Source organism: Manis pentadactyla, chromosome 6, assembly GCF_030020395.1.
Source record: "Manis pentadactyla isolate mManPen7 chromosome 6, mManPen7.hap1, whole genome shotgun sequence".
NCBI classification, from domain to species: Eukaryota; Metazoa; Chordata; class Mammalia; order Pholidota; family Manidae; genus Manis; species Manis pentadactyla.
This window is the reverse complement of record NC_080024.1, coordinates 6,043,929-6,059,788: the sequence shown is the minus strand read 5'-3', so window position 1 is coordinate 6,059,788 and position 15,860 is coordinate 6,043,929. Positions and strand designations below refer to the sequence as shown.

General features: G+C 39.9%; 1 long non-coding RNA gene across 3 annotated transcripts in view; it reads right to left on the bottom strand.

Moving 5' to 3' along the window:
• LOC118917171 (uncharacterized) overlaps positions 1 to 9,703 on the bottom strand; it is a 93,134-nt gene extending 83,431 nt beyond the window's left edge. Inside the window, exon 1 of one of the 3 annotated variants that reach the window (XR_008998133.1) lies at positions 9,057 to 9,703. This is a non-coding gene — a long non-coding RNA (uncharacterized LOC118917171). The remainder of the gene's footprint in view (positions 1 to 9,056) is intronic. The other 2 variants (XR_008998134.1, XR_008998132.1) reach the window with 2 other exon arrangements.
• Between the last annotated feature and the right edge of the window lie 6,157 nt (positions 9,704 to 15,860).

The following is a 15,860-nucleotide window of genomic DNA, read 5'->3' as shown; positions in this document are numbered from 1 at the left end:
TTGTTTAATATATTCAGTTTGATGAAATCAAACCTCTTGCATAATCAGCAAAGGAATAAATCAACATTCTAAAAACATGTCTGAGGATTTAAGAGAAATAAGTTGTGATTTTTAAAAAGGTCACAGCATTCCCTGTGGTTAGTACATCGATATCACCAGTACATCCTGTTCCCGGATCATCATAAACGATGAGTTCCCTGAGGTCAGAGACCATCATGCTCATCTTCGAGTCCTTGTGCTTTAGAAGAGAACTTCACCCATAATGGGCGACATTTAATTTCCTGAAGGAGTGTTTGTAACAACAATAGCAAATATGTCAAAGATTGCATTGTATTTATTTATAGAGCACCTCCGCGTTTGTTTTTGGTAATATATTATTTCAAGCATAACTTTAAAAGAAACACCAAAAACACAAGGACATACACACACCAGATACATGCTTTCAATCATCCCATTAGAGAACAACGTTGAACTCTAGAACAAAAAAATAGAACTATTGCCAAAGAGATGGAGACATTATAATGATAAAGAACTCCGTATTACGGCAGTGCTTACTATGAGAAGGGATGCTGTCACTTTGAGTTTATGTTCCTCTGTCATTGTTAGGAGCCATACATCTTATAATTCTTCCTGTGATGTCCTTCTCCTTCTCCACTTGAGGAACTACATAAACTTTGGTTCAGATATAATCTCTCCTGTGAAACCTTCAATGATTTCTTCAGCTGAAACATAACCTGTTCTCCCTGAGGTTCCCACCATACTTGGAAGGTAGGATGTCACTGTACTGTCACTGACCGCACGTGTAAGGCTGCTTCTTCTATAGTCTGACCTCCTCTCAGAGGACAGGGCCTTGCAGTATTTACACAGTGTTTTCTGTGCCTTGCAAGAGAGCCTGGCACACACAAGCCCTCCAATTCTTCTCACCAAAATAGTGTTATCAACCTCATCCTGTTTCTTCAAGGCTCTTGGATTTAGCCTTAACAGCTTCTCTTATCTCCTATTAGAATCATTCATCCCTTATCCACTGAAGATACTGGCAACCAATTTACAATTTCTCTCCATCCTACGTTTTGCCATCACTCTGGGTGAGGTAGATGTCCACTTGAATAACCCATCTGATATTACATCCTCACTTCTTGACTTCCTCTTTTCTAATGACCTAATCTTTTCCATCTCAGCCACCCACAATTCCAAGGTCACACTGTAGCCCTTGTCATCACTAATAACGACTCCATTTCTAAAATCATGAATTCAAATACTCCACAATGAGATCACAACTTCCATCAGCTTGCTTATTCAACTTCATCCACCACAACGGTCTGTCAGTTCACTGAAACCACCAGTTCACTGACCCCTTTCACCTTCTCTCAAATAGTTAGGCCTTTTCATTTTTCTTTTCTCCAGTTTGCGTACATGATCAACACTTGCCAATACCTTAAACTCCCTCTGGTTAATCCTGGATGAAAGCAACATTCTGAGTCTTTTCTCACAGCACTCCAGTAGGCAGGAAATACTTGACATTCTACAATAAATCCCCCAGGGCTAACCTTGACGGGCCTCTCTACACTTCCCAGCAACTCTACGGTACTTTCTTGGTCAATACACTCTTCAATTACTATTTTAAACCTTCACATGCTTTCCTAAAACAGCAGACCTTCTTCCTCTTTTTTTCAATTTCATGGAGAAAATAAATATCACATAGGAACCATCATTTTTTATTACCACAAATACAAATTTGCTTGCATCCTCATCCTCTATTAATAAATAAACTTACAAGAAATACCCCTACACATATGTCAGGTTAGTCTCCTAATTGTGTTTTGGGAGCCCATCCTTTTCTGCCTTCCTAGAACCCTTTCTATAGATTATTCCTTTCCTCTAGCATTGTCAATCTCTTTAAATGGTTGTTTCCCAGTGATTTTTAATCATGCCAGGATAATTTTCACTAAAGATACAACAAAACATCCATACTACAAAGTTGACTGGGTGCACCCTCTCTCTTCAACTGCCTCAGAGCTAAGCTTTTAAAGAGTTCAAACTATTTCACGCATTCCACATAATTCTAGTTTCCCTTCCCAATGGTCCACTTAAAGCTATCACAAAATTCAACAGGAATTTTTCAGACTTCATTTACTTGACATCTCAGCAGCATTGGACACTGCTGACTGCCTCTTCCTCCTTGAAACACTCTGTCCTCGGTTTCCAGGACAGATCACTCCCCTGGTTTTCCTCCTTCCTCTACACGCTCTGTCTTGGTTTTCTAAGGCTCACAGACCTCTAGTCAGTCATGAGTTCAAGGTCAACTCTTCTTTTCACAATATACTTTTGAACCCTAAAGATGTCTATGTATATATTGTTTTAATTTGCCACCTAACCAAAGATGACTCAAAAATTTCTACCTTCGTCTGAGATCTCTCTTTTAGTCCAGGTGTAAATATACAACTGCACTTGCCTACCTGGTATTTCCTCTTGAGTGTGTTTAAAATTATTTCCAACTCACACTTGTCCCTCCCCAGTTATCCACAATTCAGTCACAATACATTATTTTACATGCAGATCCGATGTCACACTTTTACTTAACTCTCCCCAGTGGTTTCCACTTGCTCTTAGGATGGTCACACGGGCCTTTTTTATTCCTTCATACTTGCCAGGATCACATCTACCTCCAAGTCTTTACACTTGCAATATTCTCTGGTATGAATGCTCTTTCTCACCAAGTTAGCTTGTAAACATCTTATCCCTCTGATGTTGGCTCAACTGTCATTTCTCAGGGAAATATTGTCTGGCCTCCTGGAGAAGGTAAAACATTCCATTTATGAGCACTTACAGTGCTGCTAGAACTTATCATGACTGTTAGTTTTAGTTTAATTTAGTTTAATTTTACTTTTAATCTAATTATGTTTAATGTGTCTTCCTTCCAGTAGGTTATAAATTCCATGAAGGTCAAGTATCCATCCGGTTTTACTCAACACTGAATCTTACCACCTAACACAGTGGATGACATAGCAATTGTTCAATAAATATTTGTTAAATCAACAACCAGAAAGTTTGCAGTACTCGCGTGTTCACTCACTGTTTCAAGTGCAGAGTATATACTAACAGAATGCAGAGTAATCAGGTTTCTTTCAACTAGATATGTTAACCTCTTTAGAATTTGTTTCAAAGTTAGATCCACTTAGAAAAAAATCACACTCTAAAGAGTCTCTTCAGTAAATGTTGTTGGGAAAATTGGATAGCTACATGCAAAAGAATGAAACCAGACCACTGTCTTACACCACATCCAAAAATAAACTCAAAATGGATTAAACACTTAAATATAAAAACCTGAAGCTATAAAACATAGCTTTTATAGAACCAGAAGAAAACATAGGCAGAAAGCTCTTGAACATTCACATTAGTAATTTTTGGGGGGATGTGTCTCCCAGGCAAGGGAACCAAAAGCAAAAATAAACAAGTGGGACTATTTCAAACTAAAAAGCTTCTGCACAGCAAAGGAAACCACGAACAAAATGCAAAGGCAGCCCACTGTATGGGAGAATATATCTGCAAATTATATATCCAATGCGGGGCTAATAAACAAAATATATTAAAAAGACTCATACAACTCAACTCCAGAAAAATAACAAGTAATTCAACTAAAAAGTGTGCACCGTACCCAAATACACATTTTCCTAAGAGGGCATATAGATGACCAACAGACATGGAAAGATACTCAACATCACTAATCGTCAAAAAAATGCATATAAAAATCACACTGAGATACTTCACACCGGTCAGACTGGCTACTAATATCAAGAACACAAGAAATAACAAGAATTGGAGAGGATGTGGAGAAAGGGAACTCTCCTAAATTGTTGATGAGAATGTAAGTTAGTACAGCCACTATGGAAAGCAGTATGGAGGTTCCTCAAAAAATGAAAAATACCATACAATCTAGTAATTCCACTTGTGGGAATTTAACCTGAAGAGAACAAAATCACTAATTCAAAAAGATATATGCACCCCTATGTTCACTGCAGTATCATATACAATAGCCAGAATATGAAAGCAATGTAAGTGTCCATCACCAGACAAATGGATAAGGAATATGAGGTATATATGTACGTAATTGGAGTATTACTCGGTCATAAAAATGAATGAAATCTCACCATTTGCAACATAGACCTAGAGGATATTAAGCTAAGTGAAATAAGACAAAGACAAATACTGTATGTGGAACCTAAAAACAAAACAAATGAACAAACAAACAAAACAGAAAAAGATCCACAAACACAGAGAAGAGACTGATGGTTGCCACGGGGAAGGAGATAGGGGGATGGGTGAAATAGACGAAAGGGGAAAAAATTAGTTAGAATGTCTGATATCTTGATCTCAGTGACAGTGACATTAATATATACCATGTCAAAATTCCTCAAGCTGTACATTAAGATTTGTGCATTTTATTGTAGGTATCTTAATTAATAAAATACATGTATCAATGAAAAGTCATTTAGACTGGGTTTAAGTAAAAAAGAATTGCTACATTTTATAAGCAACATAATAGGGATTTATGATTTTTTTGAAAATTACACCATCCATACAATAATTAATAACAAGTGATAAATAACGCATTAAAGTTTATTAACACATTTTCTAAGTGCTATACCCTGCTGGTGCATGAGGTAACTACACAGCATTTGCTAACCACTGTAAAACAAACTTAACTAATAAATTGCAGAGATGGTCCTCAGTTGCACTGCATTCCAATCACGGGAGAACTAGACTCCAATTTTAAAATTCCAATGTAAGAAGTTCTATGGTTGTCAGTACTGCATCAGGGAATTCTTAAAGGGAAAAGGGAATGTTTCATGCACTTAGTTTCATGCTGATGCCATAAAATGCTTTCCTAGCCTTTTTTTTCCCAGTATGTATACTGACTTTATAGTGCTTTTCTTTCAGTATACTGACTTTTACAGTACCAGTGTGTAGGCAGTAAGAAAATTTGAAAAGCTCAGTATATTAAAAAAAAGTAAGTATATTCACTTTATGTAAAAATGGAGTCAGTTTTATTTTTCTCCGACCTACTCACCTCAAGCACTTAGTTTCTTCCCAGTATTTACATTTTTGTTCCACTGACAGCTAGCTAGCTACCAATAGCCTTTCAGTTAGGATTTAAAAGGTTGACAATGAATTTGCACCTACTATGAAGCTGACTGACAGATAACCCAAAATCAACAAACAGGCCTAAAACACCCAATATCATCAGAAGGCCATGCACTGTTTGAAGACCAATGTGGTTTTTTTTTGTTTGTTTTGATTCTTCAACCAAAAGCACACAGCACTATCACTGTTAGAAATGTGAAAAAGTATGATTTTGATGGGGGGGGATGGAAGGAAAGAGAAATAAAGTGAGCAGGAGAAAACAGTGGTATAATAATGGAAATCCTATGTGCTGACAGAGAAGAAATAAAATCAAAGAGAAACGACAGGAAAAAATATGAAGAGAGAACTGAAGGACAAATTTGTAGGTCATCACTAAGAATGACAAGCCCAAGCTGAGCGCCTCCAAACAGCAAAAGAACGCATTTAATATAACCTATGAGAGCAGGAGGAGGAGTGAGGACTTGCACACAGGAGCGCACAGCACAGCTGCCGGAAGGGAGGCGTCACCGAGACCCCAGTCATGCGGATGCCCTCAGGTAGCCTGGTAATGTAACCTGCATCACCTCTTTGGTGGACAATGACACAAAAAGGGAACCACAAGGAGCAAAAGCTGGCAGTGTCCAACTCAAGGAGATTCCACGAAGAGTTCCCCTGCTCAGAGACTTCAGAAATCCAATTTGTAGGAATAACTCAATAATGGGGACAGATGTGTCATAACTAAACACCGAATCATGCAAATAAAACAAAACCCTTTCTGTGGTTCTACCTGCCACAGCAACTAATGTAGGTCAAAGGAAAGGAAAATAATGTTTTACAAGGTGAACGCTCCTATCTACAGTATATACATTTCTTAATAAACCAGCTTTCTCATGTACGTAGACTTCTATAAGCTTATGGTCAATGTGAATTTGCTTTTGAGAGAATTTGTTTCTTCCGAGCATTTACGTTTTTGTTCCACTGACAGCTAGCTAGCTACTTTCTTTTTAAAAGAAAGTATAAGCCTTTCTTATACTTTTCCCAGTATGTATACTGACTTGTGGGGTGTATACCACCTATACTTGTGGGGTGACACTCATAACACGTGTCCGATCTACAAAGCTGAGAGCAAACGTAAAGGTAAACTGCTGTGAACCGACCCTCAGTTGGCTGTCTGCCAGCCAGCCATCTAGCCGGCCTCCTCTGGTGATGCACTGACTGCCCTGCATTTTCATTAGCCTGCAACAAAGCCCCAGGGTTCTTAGGAAACAATGACTCCAAGAGCTAGTACTCTCCTAGGGAAGCTTCCAGTACGAAGAAAATTGAGCTATTAAGGATCATCAAAATAATGCCTCAAGTTTTCATTCAACAGATAAGCACTGAGGATATGATCAGTAAGCAAAAATTTACTGACAGGCGGAGGGCGTAAGAAATCTCTCTCACGTAAACACACACAGAGAAATGACCAAAGTGCTAAATAAATGGAGCAACAAGAACTTATAAAAGGGGTAAATAAAAGTCAAGAAAGGTTTCCCTGAAAAAGTGAAAAGTAAAGTACAAGTATGAAATGAAATGCAATAATGAGAGGAAAAAGAGCTTCGGGTCTAAGGAACACCACGTGTAAAGGATCTACAGGGTGCTGTGCTGGACAGCAGAGGAAGGTCAGCGCACCTGAAGCACAGAGACTGAGGAGGACGTGGTATACGTGACACAAGGGGAGAGACTGGCCTTATTTAGACTGCTCTTCACCAAAACCAACGGAGCCACCACCTAGGTTTCTAGAAAGCGGTGGGGGGAGGTCACATGATCAGATTTATGTTTTGAAGACAGCACGCCAGCTGCACTGGACAGATCAGATTAGAGGTAGTGAAGGGTCAGGAAAAATAGCTGGGAGCTGGTGGGAGATACAATCTAGACTAGGGTGAGGGTGCTGAGTAAACAGCAATGCAGAGATCTGAAAGATTATAGTGGATTTGAACTCTTCTTCAGATACATTTTTTTCCCTTGAAGTTAATTCTTTTGCCAATTTTCTATGACACATTCTCTTTAATTTCATGAGCTATTTTATAGTAATGACATTAGCTGTTTATGTCCTATTGCTGTATTTCTTTTTTCTAATTGGTTGTCCTATTTTTTTCCTTTGGCATGTTCTTCAGTTTTTCTGTAGATGTATCCATATTTTCTTCCCTTTGTAGTTTTTCTTTCATTTATTTTCAATTTCAACACCTTCCCTACTCTCCACTTTATTCTGTCTTTTCTTCCCCCCACCTTCATACTAGAACATAAAAAATTTGCTTCAGTGTAGGATGTGTATAGTTCATTCAGACATCCAGCAAACATTTACAGAGCACCTACGGGGTAGGGGAGAGACATAATACACAAAAGAGAAGCAGGCACAAGTGTTCCCAAAGCAGAAAGCACTCTGGCTGCACACAGAACAGACACCTTGCCCAGACTGAGGAGAATTAGCCATGATCCCCGAAGGTCAAATGTTAATTGTTCTGAAGGGGCCTGGAAACTGAGTGCAAGAAGAAAGAGCCTTAAATGAAGAGTGGTAAATGACTATCGCCCCTACTCTCGGAGTAATTTCAGAATTGAAGAGGAAGCTCACTAGTATTTTCCATGAATTCCCAGGATATCATTCCAGGTGAGGTCCCAGACTACCTCAGAGGTAATCAGTAACGGTAAAAGCCCCCCAAATGTTCTCTGGAACTAGCACAAGCTTAATGTATGCTTATGAATATGTACTAAATGCCCTCACAGTTTCCCTTTTCAATATATTTAAAATGAAATCTAGGCTTAAAACCTAGCAGCAAAGCAATAACATATTTCAGTTTTATTTCCTACTTCACCCCGCAAGTTCCCATCAATGGAGAGTTATCTATATCCCTATACCTTCCAAGAGGCCTCCTACTGCCCCCTCTTCTCTGCTTACTCCAGTCCCTCTGCCTGGAATGCCCTCTTCCCCTTCCCTAATCACCAACTGCGATTCCCATGTAAGATCCTTAAAAAACAAGAACAAACATCACTCACCTCATTTTGCTCTGGGCGTTATTCTGTATCCCAGGTGGGTGTTTCCTACCCTTTCCTATGAGTGTGGCTTGCCTGACCACTGAAAGTGTGTCATACACAACTACATAATGTATGAACAGTGACTTACGGGCAGACACCTTCATGCCCACTGAATAAAGACAACAAAAAACTTCCTTTGCTGTAGCTGTGAGACCCTCGTGTGACCCTTGCTCTCCCAGATGACTTTAGGTCTTCGGACGACCTATGACTCCCTTGAAGAGAAGCGGAAAATGGAAAGACGACGGACGCAGAAAGGGCAGCCTGCTGACATGGACACGACACGGTGGAGGTGAGGAGAGCAAATGCCCGATTTAGGGCTGGATTTACTAAAGAGAAAGAGAACTGGACACAGCACGCATCAACAGCTTTCTCTTAAGATTTCGGTGTGAATGGAGGCAGACATGCGGCAGCGAACACACAGTCATAACCGACACGGTCTCCTGCAAGAGCAGCCGCGGGTCCGGAACTCCCCACGGGTCTCCATCCCGCCCCCCCTTCCGGCGGCCAGGGAAGGCGGGTAACGCGGGGTGGCAGCGCGCCTCAGGGACTCCGGTCAGCACGGCTCTCACGGCCTTGGGGGGAAAGCGCCACGGGCTTCGTGCAGAGACAAGGGCACGGATGCAGGGCCTGAATCATCTCCCCAGAGCCCCCCACTCAGACACCCACGGGCCGCGCGGCCAGACACACGCCCCTCGTGCGGCCGCCTGAGCCCGAGGGGGGCGTTCCCGCCGCCGCCCTGCGCGCCCCGGGACGCCCGCCCGCAGCCGCGCTCCCCGCCCTCGCTCCGCGCCAGACCGCGCGCCCAACGGAGTGACGCAGAGGGGCCGTTCTGAGGCCCGAAAAGGCCCCCGGACCGCGGCACTTACCTCGCTGCTGAGGCTCGGAGTCCCCGGCCGGGCCACGACCGGTCCAGGAGGGGCCGCCGCCGCCGCCGCCGCCGCCGGCACGTGATCCGCGCCGGCCGACGGCGGCTGCGTGGCCACGCCCCCGTACGGCAAGCCCTTCTGTCCAAAACGCTCAGAAATAGCTATTTTTGTCTTGTATATGCAAAAAAAACCCCTCTGGTGTAAATATAGAACTTCATCTTTTATCCTCAAGTATTTAAGAAAAAGTTACAAATTCTGTCTCTGCAGTGGAATCTGTGTATCTGCAGGCTGAGGTCTAGGTTTAGTCTAAATTGTATTGCTTGCAAATAATTTGAATGTAATTAATTAATTATTATTAAGTTCTGAGGTATTTTACAGCATTAAATTCTTTCCTTCCTATGAACATATATTAATTTCAAAATACGTATTTACTTCCTCTTATATGAGGCGTTTTGCTCAGAGCTCATTTAATTAAACTCTATTTAATCTTCCATTAAATCATATCATAAGGAAACATGTTCGGGTACTGGGACTAGACCAACCTGGAGCAAAGTTTATCTAGAGTCTATTGATTGAATTTGGGATTGAGTTTCCAGCTGAATCTTTATCTCCTCTGAGCCAAACTAATGAGGGGATTCCACATTTGATCTCTGAGTTTCATTCATTACTAGTTAGATGTAGGATTGAATGCCCTTCATAACGCACCTTTTTTTTTTTTTTTTTTTATTGAAGGGTAGTTGACAACAGTATTGCATTACATTAGTTTCAGGTGTACAACACAGTGATTCAACATTTATATACATGATAATTCTAGGTACCAGGTATCACCATACCAAGTTGTTACAATATTTTGACTATATTCCTTATGCTATACATTACATCCCGGTTACTTATTTATTTTACAATTGGAAGTGTGTTTATATATATATATATATATATATATATATATATATATTTTGTGAGGGCATCTCTCATATTTATTGATCAAATAGTTGTTAACCACAATAAATTTCTGTATAGGGGGGTCAATACTCAATGCACAATCATTAATCCACCCCAAGCCTAATTTTCGTCAGTCTCCAATCTTCTGATGCATAACGAACAAATTCTTACATGGAGTACAAATTCTTACATAGTGAATAAGTTACATGGTGAACAGTGCAAGGGCAGTCATAACAGAAGCTTTCGGTTTTGTTCATGCATTATGAACTATACACAGTCAGTTCAAATATGAATATTCATTTGATTTTTAAACTTGATTTATATGTGAATCCCACATTTCTCTATTATTATTTTTAATAAAATGCTGAAGTGGTAGGTAGATACGAGATAAAGGTAGAAAACATAGTTTAGTGTTGTAAGAGAGCAAATGTAGATGATCAGGTGTGTGCCTGTAGACTATGTGTTAATCCGAGCTAGACGAGGGCAATAAACATCCATGTATGCAGAAGATTTCTCTCAGAACATGAGGGGGGAGGTTCTAAGCCTCACCTCTGCTGCTCCCCATTTTCTCACCAGATGGCCCCCTGCGACTGTGCCTGTCTTAGGTTGTTCCTCCCTTGAGGAATCTTACCCGTCTCTGGCTAACCAGTCATCTTCCGGGGCCATACAGGGAAATGTAAAGTTGGTAAGTGAGAGAGAAGCCTTATTGTTTGAAAAGGTTAGCTTTTTACTTCTTTGCATATTTATGCCCTGTGGCTTCTATGCCCAGCATTTGTCTTGAGGTGTCTTTACCACTTGGAAGAATTATGATACTCGGTGAAGTCGACATGTGGCACGAGTTCTATTTAAAGGTTGTGATTAGGTAGGAAGAAGAAAAGCTATAGAAGTAGCAGGCAGAAGAAAACCTGGGAAGATTGCCTATTTCTTTGACATATCTTCTTGTAGAGTAATTTCAGCATGTATAGGTTTTAAACTACTAATTAAATTGTGCACACACATTAACATAATAGGAATATAGTTACCTAACCAAAGCATACCTGTAATTACCAGCCATCTCCAGTGAAACCAAGAAAACCAGTTAGGCACCTTAGGCATTTGTGAAAACTTATCTATGATATGGTGGATATTGTCCGACTGAACTTAAACAGTCTGAGAGAATTCAGATAAACTAGAACAAAGCATTCCTGGGGACTGTTCATATCCCATATGTTCTTTTAACGATAAATAGTCTGTGGTTGTAAGATTTTGGGTGCTACGATTTGGACTTCTCCTAATTCTTGGTTGAGTTCCAACAGTATAGATCCAGTCAAATTTTTGTTTTACTGTATGCACAGGCCAGCTTAGATATCTCCTTCATCATTCCCATGGCAAGTCCAGGAACTGGTGGGATGAGTGCATCTACACCTGCGACAGTGCGTGGATCTTTGCTGGAGTTCTTTTTTTTTTTTTTTTGCTGATCATCTTCTGTCATGAGTCTTCCCGAGAGTGCTGATGTTGGAAGTTCTTTTTCATATCGTATCTTAGTTCATTTTCGGGGTAGCCAAATTAGGCTTTGATCCTCTGTATAAACACAAATAGACCCTTTGCCTACACTTTTATATGCCCTTTATATCATTGTGTAGAACTCATTAGAGGTCACCACATAGGAACTGCTTTTTTTTTTTTTTAAGTCATTAATGTACACTTACATAACGAATACTTTACTAGGCTCTCCCCTATACCAGGTCCCCCCTATATACTCCTTTACAGTCACTGTCCATCAGCGTAGCAAACTGTTGTAGAATCACTACTTGTCTTCTCTGTGTTGTACAGCCCGCCCCTTTCTCCCACCCCGCTATGGATGCTAATCTTAATACCCCTCTTTTTCTGCCCCCCCTTATCCCTCCCTACCCACCCATCCTCCCCAGTCCCTTTCCCTTTGGTACCTGTTAGTCCATTCTTGAGTTCTGTGATTCTGTTGCTGTTTTGTTCCTTCAGTTTTTCCTTTATTCTTATATTCCACAGATGAGTGAAATCATTTGGTATTTCTCTTTCTCTGCTTGGCTTGTTTCACTGAGCATAATACCTTCCAGCTCCATCCATGTTGCTGCAAATGGTTAGATTTTCCCTTTTCTTATGGCTGAGTAGTATTCGATTGTGTATATGTACCACATCTTCTTTATCCATTCATCTATCGATGGACATTTAGGTTGCTTCCAATTCTTGGCTATTATAAATAGTGCTGCGATAAACATAGGGGTACATTGGTCTTTCTCATACTTGATTGCTGCATTCTTAGAGTAAATTCCTAGGAGTGCAATTCCTGGGTCAAATGGTATGTCTGTTTTGAGCATTTTGATGTACCTCCATACTGCTTTCCACAATGGTTGAACAAGTTTACATTCCCACCAGCAGTGTAGGAGGGTTCCCCTTTCTCCACAGCCTTGCCAACATTTGTTGTTGTTTGTCTTTTGGATGGCAGCCATCCTTACTGGTGTGAGGTGATACCTCATTGTAGTTTTAATTTGCATTTCTCTGATAATTAGCGATGTGGAGCATCTTTTCATGTGTCTGTTGGCCATCTGTATTTCTTTTTTGGAGAACCGTCTGTTCAGTTCCTTTGCCCATTTTTTAATTGGGTTATTTGTTTTTTGTTTGTTGAGGCGTGTGAGCTCTTTATATATTCTGGATGTCAAGCCTTTATCGGATGTGTCATTTTCAAAGATATTCTCCCATACTGTAGGGTTCCTTTTTGTTCTATTGATGGTGACTTTTGCTGTACAGAAGCTTTTCAGCTTAATATAGTCCCACTTGTTCATTTTTGCTGTTGTTTTCCTTGCCCGGGGAGATATGTTCAAGAAGAGGTCACTCATGTTTATGTCTAAGAGGTTTTTGCCTATGTTTTCTTACAAGAGTTTAATGGTTTCATGACTTACATTCAGGTCTTTGATCCATTTTGAGTTTACTTTTGTATATGGGGTTAGACAATGGTCCAGTTTCATTCTCCTACATGTAGCTGTCCAGTTTTGCCAGCACCATCTGTTGAAGAGACTGTCATTTCGCCATTGTATGTCCATGGCTCCTTTATCAAATATTAATTGACCATATATGTCTGGGTTAATGTCTGGATTCTCTAGTCTGTTCCATTGGTCTGTGGCTCTGCTCTTGTGCCAGTACCAAATTGTCTTGATTACTATGGCTTTATAGTAGAGCTTGAAGTTGGGGAGTGAGATCCCCCCTACTTTATTCTTCTTTCTCAGGATTTCTTTGGCTATTCGGGGTCTTTGGTGGTTCCATATGAATTTTTGAATTATTTGTTCCAGTTCATTGAAGAATGTTGCTGGTAGTTTCATAGGGATTGCATCAAATCTGTATATTGCTTTGGGCAGGATGGCCATTTTGACGACATTAATTCTTCCTAGCCATGAGCATGGGATGCGTTTCCATCTGTTAGTGTCCCCTTTAATTTCTCTTAAGAGTGACTTGTAGTTTTCATAGTATAAGTCTTTCACTTCTTTGGTTAGGTTTATTCCTAGGTATTTTATTTTTTTTGATGCAATTGTGAATGGAGTTGTTTTCCTGATTTCTCTTTCTGTTGGTTCATTGTTGGTATATAGGAAAGCCACAGATTTCTGTGTGTTGATTTTGTATCCTGCAACTTTGCTGTATTCCGATATCAGTTCTAGTAGTTCTGGGGTGGAGTCTTTAGGGTTTTTTATGTACAGTATCATGTCATCTGCAAATAGTGACAGTTTGACTTCTTCTTTGCCAATCTGGATTCCTTGTATTTTTTTGTTTTGTCTGATTGCCGTGGCTAGGACCTCCAGTACTATGTTAAATAACAGTGGGGAGAGTGGGCATCCCTGTCTTGTTCCCGATCTCAGCGGAAATGCTTTCAGCTTCTCACTATTCAATATAATGTTGGCTGTGGGTTTTTCATAGATGGCCTTTATTATGTTGAGGTACTTGCCCTCTATTCCCATTTTGCTGAGAGTTTTTATCATGAATGGATGTTGAACTTTGTCAAATGCTTTTTCAGCATCTATGGAGATGATGTGGTTTTTGTCTTTCTTTTTGTTGATGTGGTGGATGATATTGATGGACTTTCGAATGTTGTGCCATCCTTGCATCCCTGGGATGAATCCCACTTGGTCATGGTGTATGATGGTTTTGATGTATTTTTGAATTCGGTTTGCTAAAATTTTGTTGAGTATTTTTGCGTCTACGTTCATCAGGGATATTGGTCTGTAGTTTTCTTTTTTGGTGGTGTCTTTGCCTGGTTTTGGTATTAGGGTGATGTTAGCTTCATAGAATGAGTTTGGGAGTATCCCCTCCTCTTCTATTTCTTGGAAAACTTTAAGGAGAATGGGTATTATGTCTTCCCTGTATGTCTGATAAAATTCCGAGGTAAATCCATCTGGCCCGGGGGTTTTGTTCTTTGGTAGTTTTTTGATTACCGCTTCAATTTCGTTGCTGGTAATTGGTCTGTTTAGATTTTCTGTTTCTTTTTGGGTCAGTCTTGGAAGGTTGTATTTTTCTAGGAAGTTGTCCATTTCTCCTAGGTTTCCCAGCTTGTTAGCATATAGGTTTTCATAGTAGTCTCTAATAATTCTTTGTATTTCTGCGGGGTCCGTCGTGATTTTTCCTTTCTCATTTCTGATACTGTTGATTTGTGTTGACTCTCTTTTCCTCTTAATAAGTCTGGCTAGAGGCTTATCTATTTTGTTTATTTTCTCGAAGAACCAGCTCTTGTTTTCATTGATTTTTGCTATTGTTTTATTCTTCTCAATTTTATTTATTTCTTCTCTGATCTTTATTATGTCCCTCCTTCTGCTGACCTTAGGCCTCATTTGTTCTTCTTTTTCCAATTTTGATAGTTGTGACATTAGACCGTTCATTTGGGATTGCTCTTCCTTTTTTAAATATGCTTGGAGTGCTATATACTTTCCTCTTAAGACTGCTTTTGCTGTGTCCCACAGAAGTTGGGGCTTAGTGTTGTTGTTGTCATTTGTTTCCATATATTGCTGGATCTCCATTTTGATTTGGTCATTGATCCATTGATTATTTAGGAGCGTGTTGTTTAGCCTCCATGTGTTTGTGAGCCTTTTTGCTTTCTTTGAACAGTTTATTTCTAGTTTAATGCCTTTGTGGTCTGAAAAGTTGGTTGGTAGGGTTTCAATCTTTTGGAATTTACTGAGGCTCTTTTTGTGTCCTAGTATGTGGTCTATTCTGGAGAATGTTCCATGTGCACTTGAGAAGAATGTGTATCCTGTTGCTTTTGGATGTAGAGTTCTGTAGATGTCTATTAGGTCCATGTGTTCTAATGTGTTGTTCAGTGCCTCTGTGTCCTTACTTATTTTCTGTCTGGTGGATCTGTCCTTTGGAGTGAGTGGTGTGTTGAAGTCTCCTAGAATGAATGCATTGCATTCTATTTCCTCCTTTAGTTCTATTAATATTTGTTTCAGGTATGTTGGTGCTCCTGTATTGGGTGCATATATATTTATAATGGTTATATCCTCTTGATGGACTGAGCTCTTTATCATTATGTAATGTCCTTCTTTGTCTTTTGTTACTTTCTTTATTTTGAAGTCTGTTTTGTCTGATACCAGAATTGCAACACCTGCTTTCTTCTCTCTGTTGTTTGCTTAAAATATCTTTTTCCATCCCTTGACTTTAAGTCTGTGCCCGTCTTTGGGTTTGAGGTGAGTCTCTTGTAAGCAGCATATGGATGGATCTTGCTTTTTTATCCATTCTATTACTCTGTGTCTTTTGATTGGTGCATTCAGTCCATTTACATTTAGGGTGATTATTGAAAGGTATGAATTTATTGCCATTGCAGGCTTTAAGTTTGTGGTTACCAAAGGTTTAGGGTTAGCTTCTTTA